Source organism: Diorhabda sublineata, chromosome 4 (genome assembly GCF_026230105.1).
Source record: "Diorhabda sublineata isolate icDioSubl1.1 chromosome 4, icDioSubl1.1, whole genome shotgun sequence".
In the NCBI taxonomy this organism is placed as follows: domain Eukaryota; kingdom Metazoa; phylum Arthropoda; class Insecta; order Coleoptera; family Chrysomelidae; genus Diorhabda; species Diorhabda sublineata.
The window spans coordinates 27,324,151-27,330,461 of NC_079477.1; positions in this window are offsets into that span (position 1 = coordinate 27,324,151).

A 6,311-nucleotide genomic window follows, 5' to 3' on the forward strand; every position below is an offset into this window, starting at 1 on the left:
AGAAAAATTTTTACCATTTTTTTTATTCTGCTTATCGGTAAAACATAACTTATTGTTTTTTAACTATTGGTTGGGTTTTGTTTTGGCTGTAAAACTAAATGCGGCGATGCCAGATCTCGGAAATTTCATCCGTAGAAATAGTACGGCGGAAAAAGTTCGAAATTTGTTAGAAGTAAACGAATTTAAATGTTCAAGTATAATTCTAACAATCCTTTAGTTAGTTAATTAATTAAACAATTATCCACGTATATTTTTCGTCACTCAAATGAATTGATAATAAGACACAAGTTTGACATTCTATGAAATTATTTATCAAACATGCATTACATGGCAACAGAAACATTTACAAATATTGCAAAAAAACATAACATCAAAAATAGCAGAAAAATTGAGCTCGAAACTAGGGAAGATTATCATAACTGAATATTTTCAGTTCAAATAAAGAAAGATGTTCAAAAGGTGGCTTTCGAGATAAGGATGTGTGGGAATATTGAATGCAAAGATCTTTCTCTTTTAAGATATTGCACTTTTATAATATTTTCTAACTTGAACCACCTGCTAAACACATTATAACCTTGACCAAGAATATATTTTGGTATTATATAGTAGTAGTATCCTAAAACAAAGAAAAAAAAAGGTTTTGGAGCTACAGGTCTTTAAACCAAGTATAGGTTTATGTATAGAATTGAATAGAATAAAATTCAAAATGTATTAAGGTTAGGAAAAGGTAGTTTAGTTCTCTCCGAGCATTAACGTTGTATATAAGTTCAATAAAACAATTGAGAACGTATTTAGTTTTTTTCATAAATACACCGTTACCTTATCCATAATCCCAGCAACATACATGACTGGTTCACATTTCAATTAAACACTAAAATTAATAAAAAGAATTGAGTAGGGCTCCTCAGCCACTAATTAGCAACAAATTTTGGTTTATTTTTAGTTTATATTCTCTGATATTTATCTATAATTATTGATAGTGAAGCGTTGTCGATATTTTGTGTCCGAAATGGGCAACGAAATCGATTTTTTGACTACAAATAACGGCCTATTTTTGCTCATTTGGCATTGTGATATATACGAAGCTGTATTTATCGTATTTTATGTAGCAATATTCACGGGAACACCAAGTCGTACAGCTTTTCTAGCCACCGTACAAATTTAATGTAGCTGCCTGTGCCTTTTTTCGCTTTCGTTTTTTCTCAAATTAAAAATATCGTTCAAAGGATATCAAATCAATGATAAAGAGTTTGTTCAAGCTAATGCGTCAAATACCACAAAGACATTTGTAAAAACCGACTTGGAAGAATGTTTCAGGAACTGGAACAACCATTCGGAAGATGGTATTCCTTCGAATGGGAAATGGGAATACTTTGAAATATATCCCCTACTGGATGAAAAAAATTTTTTTATGTATACAATAAAGTTGAGGGGCTACCATTCTCAGCAATATATATTTGAATCCATAGATGAATTAAGAATTTGGGCTATAGTGGGGCAGGTACTATTCCGTTTCGAATAAATGGAAGTTGAAAACTGAATACAAATTGTGTAATCATTTCAAGAGTCATTTTTTCAGACCAGCCAAAGCTTTTAATTTTTGCGCGAATTTCTTTTAAAACAGAGAGACAGAAAAATGTTTCATTGCCAAAATTTGTAGACAAAAGCTTGTAAAAACTAAAAAACAAACATAAAACTAACTAAATAAAGATACAAATACAATAAAATTTCAAGCAGCATGCTCGGAATTAATTAATTATTATTTTAATAGAAGTCGTTTACAGAGTAGAAGGCACTTTCCAGTAAATATGCCCTCAAATTATTGCGAAATGCGGAAAAATATTATATCGATTTGATATTAATTGGCAAGTGATTATGTATGCAAAAATTACGATATACGTTCATAAGGCACAACCTACAGAGTCTTTCTTCTCTCATGGTTTTCAGTACCAAGTTTTGACTGTATGCAAATGCGCAAATATATGTTGGCATTATGGAACAGATCCACGACTCTCAATTTAATATACAGTCTTTTGATTTCAAAAATTGAATTTCCAGCTCTTCATTCTCATGTAACTATGGCATGGTAATGAAACTGTCGATTACTGGAGTGTTTTTGTCGTGAATCCGAAATTTCTATCCTCAATTCTGTCATTCGCATAATTAAGGTCAATTTATAAATTTCTACGCACACGTCCGCGTTAAACACAAATGCCCGCGTTCACGTTCCAACGTAAAATCGAACGTAACGCCAACGAACGTAGGCTTTCTAAATCCACCTTTGGACATATCCCAGCGCCAAATCTGCGTTAACTTGAACTCGAACGCGGGCGTTTGTGTTTATAAATCACACTTCGTAAATTGTTCTTCACGAATTGTTCATTTTAGAACCTTAAATCTATTTATATCTGCGCTTTACCAGCTATATCTTCTATTCCATCAGCTGATGTCTTTTTAACATCACTTATTATAGTAACTTGCCCACATAAATTAATTAACTGGGGATATATTAACTGAATTACGAAATCATTTTTTAGGTGACTTTTTATTTTTTCGTCACATAAATCGATTTGTAACATCAATAAAACCAACAAAACTGTTTTCTCTTTAGCCTGTTACAAAATACTGTATAAGAAATAATCTAGGACATTATTTGGTTGTTATCATCCGATTTACTGTTGGGTGCCAACAACAATATTTTCAAGAAAATTCTTTACAGAAGTTGCGTACCTAATATTCGTTTTGTGAAATTATAAATGAGAAATAGAATAATAATCGAATATAAATAAGGACCCCTATTAGTCTTCAATCTAATAGTAACATCGCAAATAAAAATGAGAGATTTAAGAAACCTTTCTGCCAACTATTGTTAATCACAGAGTAAGCCGGAGTATTGTGCTAAAGTAATCATGAGTACTTCAAAATCAGTACCTTTAAAAAGTACGGAAGAATGAAATAACTTGCCATGACTTGTTGGATATTAGACATTTTATTCTTTTAAATTTAGAGCAGCAGACTACAACCAAGGATTGGTTAGTTTTGTAACTTGAGTATTCGCTATGGGGCGCTCAAATTGTGTCGCAGGGCAGAGGACGATGTACAGAAATTATATCACATTGTTCCCCTACGCCGGTGTATATTAAAGTTTTGCAATGAATCAAAAGGAAAAGTTGATTGAATTGATGCGTGTTTATTCAGTTTTATATAATATCAGTTATAGCAAATATATAAAAAGTTAATAAATGCAAGAAATCTAGGAGGTTGGATCATCCTGTGAACTTTGACGAAAGTCGTTTATAAACCTTTCGTTATACAACTTTTTCGTTAAAACAAATTTCCCATAAGAACTCCTTTTTTGAGTTAGTCACTGTTTCTTCACTTTTCTTTCTTGTTATCTGATGAAGTAGTAATAATAAATCTCATCCGAATCCGACTCAGAAATATAATCCAAATATTTTGACAAGTGTGCTCATCACCCACAGGACGATGCTGTCATGTGCTGTGCTGTGCTTTCCGGACTGCGCCACACAGCTCAATATGCGCCTAAGCCTAACAATGCACGAATCATTCTTTCTGCCTCTAGATGCATAAGATGAGTACTTAAGGCATAAAGAAAAAAATATTTTCTGATTGTCGATAAATTTTAATAAGTCGCTAAACAAATTTGTACATTTTGGAATATCTTTTTACTAATGATAATTCCATTGTTAAATATTGAAAATTTAGCAAATGTACATTTTATATACCTTCTAATGACAATTTTCTCAAATATACATCAATAAATAAATTAAACAGATAAAAACAATGCGTTTTAGTATATAATAAATGTGATAAAATACGTCATTAGAATGAAAATGTATTCATCTAAATTAACAAACTTGTAGCGCTCTAAGTAATTATATTTCGATGTTTTCAAAACATGAAATCTTTATTGGCAATTCTAAATTGACGATTTAATAGAACGCATACTATAAATTTTTCAATTGCAATTTAAACTTTAATCAAAAACTGTTGATAGATACATTTAAATTGATATATTGATAAATCTAGAAGTAGGATAGTGAAGGAAAGAGTTAGGGAGGGGAACAACCAAGATTTCTTTCTAATTTTGAATACGCGTCTATAATATTTCATAAAATATTAATTGCTATGAGATTATTTTGAATCTGACAACGTCGCTGTCAAATAACTAGATAATATTATCGATTCTGCGAAAGGGCGGTAGGTAGGATGTTGGGAGGCAACGCGCCGGTCATTGGGGAGTATTTCAAAAGAGACGACGACGTTTCGCGTCGAGACGCTCTCAGCAGACCTCCATTCAGACGATCAAAGTCGGTATTGTTAATAGAACACATAAATCTGGAATGTGTTCCTCTCCTTTCTTTTATCTTTATCTTTTAAACACACACAATTATTAGTCTTGACACCTTGTTAACAGTTCTAAATAAACAAATCTTGATGCTTTTAACACCAACGGAAAATACGGGATGTAAACTAAACTTTAAGTTAGAATTTTCGATGTGCGTAGCATCTTGAAAAACAATACCACCTTTTATAAGTAAATCCTGCAAGCTATGATAAGCCCGTAAAATAAATAGAGCTTCATTTGTCGTGTTTACCCGTGCCCACACAGTGAATATCTGAACGGAAAACTGATAAAAAATATAAGTTAACATTTGCTTATATATTTATACCTAATTTCAATTCCGAAACATCTAAAATATAGAGAGAACTGTATAGAAGTAAATAAAACATCAAATATAGTACGCGTAAAGTAATTACTCATTACATACTCATTAATGAGTATAAATGTGTCGATTACCTTTACCTATAACCTCTAGTTACCGCAACTATCTTTTCTAAACACTATTATGCAACTTATAGTTCGGTTCCAAGTAGTTTTTTTTACTAATATTGTGTGCAACGAAGCAACCTTGAAATTACCGAAGTTCATTGAACGAAACAAACATTGATCTAAAAGCGATAATTTTTGGTTGATAAATTCGCTTTATACCATAGTGACAAAGATATAACCTCATTTTAAGAGCATCGTTTTTCTCTAAACGTTCTTAAGTGTATAACAGACTGGCCTACGATAACGTAAAACCCACGTAATAAAAGTGTTTATATCGATATGTCTTGGCCTGAAAATTTGTTTTTATGTTCCCATCGCGACAAGGACAAAAAAAGAAGTTATGGGAGAGGTATTCAGCTGAAAAGTCTGTTCTGTGAATTAGCTGCACGTCGAAGATTAACGAACGCTCTTGCCATAGACGTAACAAAAAATATTGGTTAGATATATTTTAATCGAAATTTAAGAATAATTTCATGATATGATAAAACCTAAAGAATAAAATGAGAATATTAATATATTAACAAATAAAGTAATAGAGGAGTTTTTTATGGAAAATTGAAAATAATTTAGTTTGCTGAAATTAAATTCCTCCTTCCTAATCGAAAACACTAGTAAGGGTACGTTCCAATCAACTCTCCCTCAGCATTATTTTTACCGTTCCATCCATATGCCTGCGGTTACTCAACTTCAAAATGGCACCACTGTTGATGACAACGTCACATCCGCTCAGCTTATAAAATATTTGTGTGTTAGAACGGACTTAATCAAAACTTGCAGCAAATTAAACTAAAAGTATCTATTGTACACTCAGCAGTTTTATCGTAAGTCTCCAGTAATCTAGGGGTACGTTCCACCATAACTTTTATTTACAACACCTACGGTTTTTTCAAGTTATTGAAGAGAGCTGAAACTAGGCCCTGTGGTCGTTAAGTGGAATCAATATTTCTAAATATATTAAGAATAGTTCACATTATTACAACCAACATATAAATCTTAGTTTTGAAATAACAGTAGATATATATCCAAGAAATAAAACCAACTAATTATATGTCAGGCTCACAATTACTAAATCTACTAAACTAAACAAAATGTAATAATTATGTATAGTAGAGAGAAAGAGGAGTATCTCATGTGGGAGAAATATCCAGTTAAATATTATTCATTATTGAAAATTTCAATAACCTAAGTTCTACAAAAGTGTGAAAAAATATCTAGGGCGAAAATAATAGTTGGCGTTTCCTTTGAAATTTACCTTGATAATCATGTGGCGGCACTCTTAATTAACACATATAATAATAGCATTGTATAAAGAATATTTATACTATATTCTTTATACAATGATACTAGTGTAACTATAATAATTGGTGAAGTTACCTTGATTATAAAAATTCATGAACGCCTATGTTACACTGATCGTGGAAGCTCGTGTTGAAGGTCATTTCAATAGGATCAACTA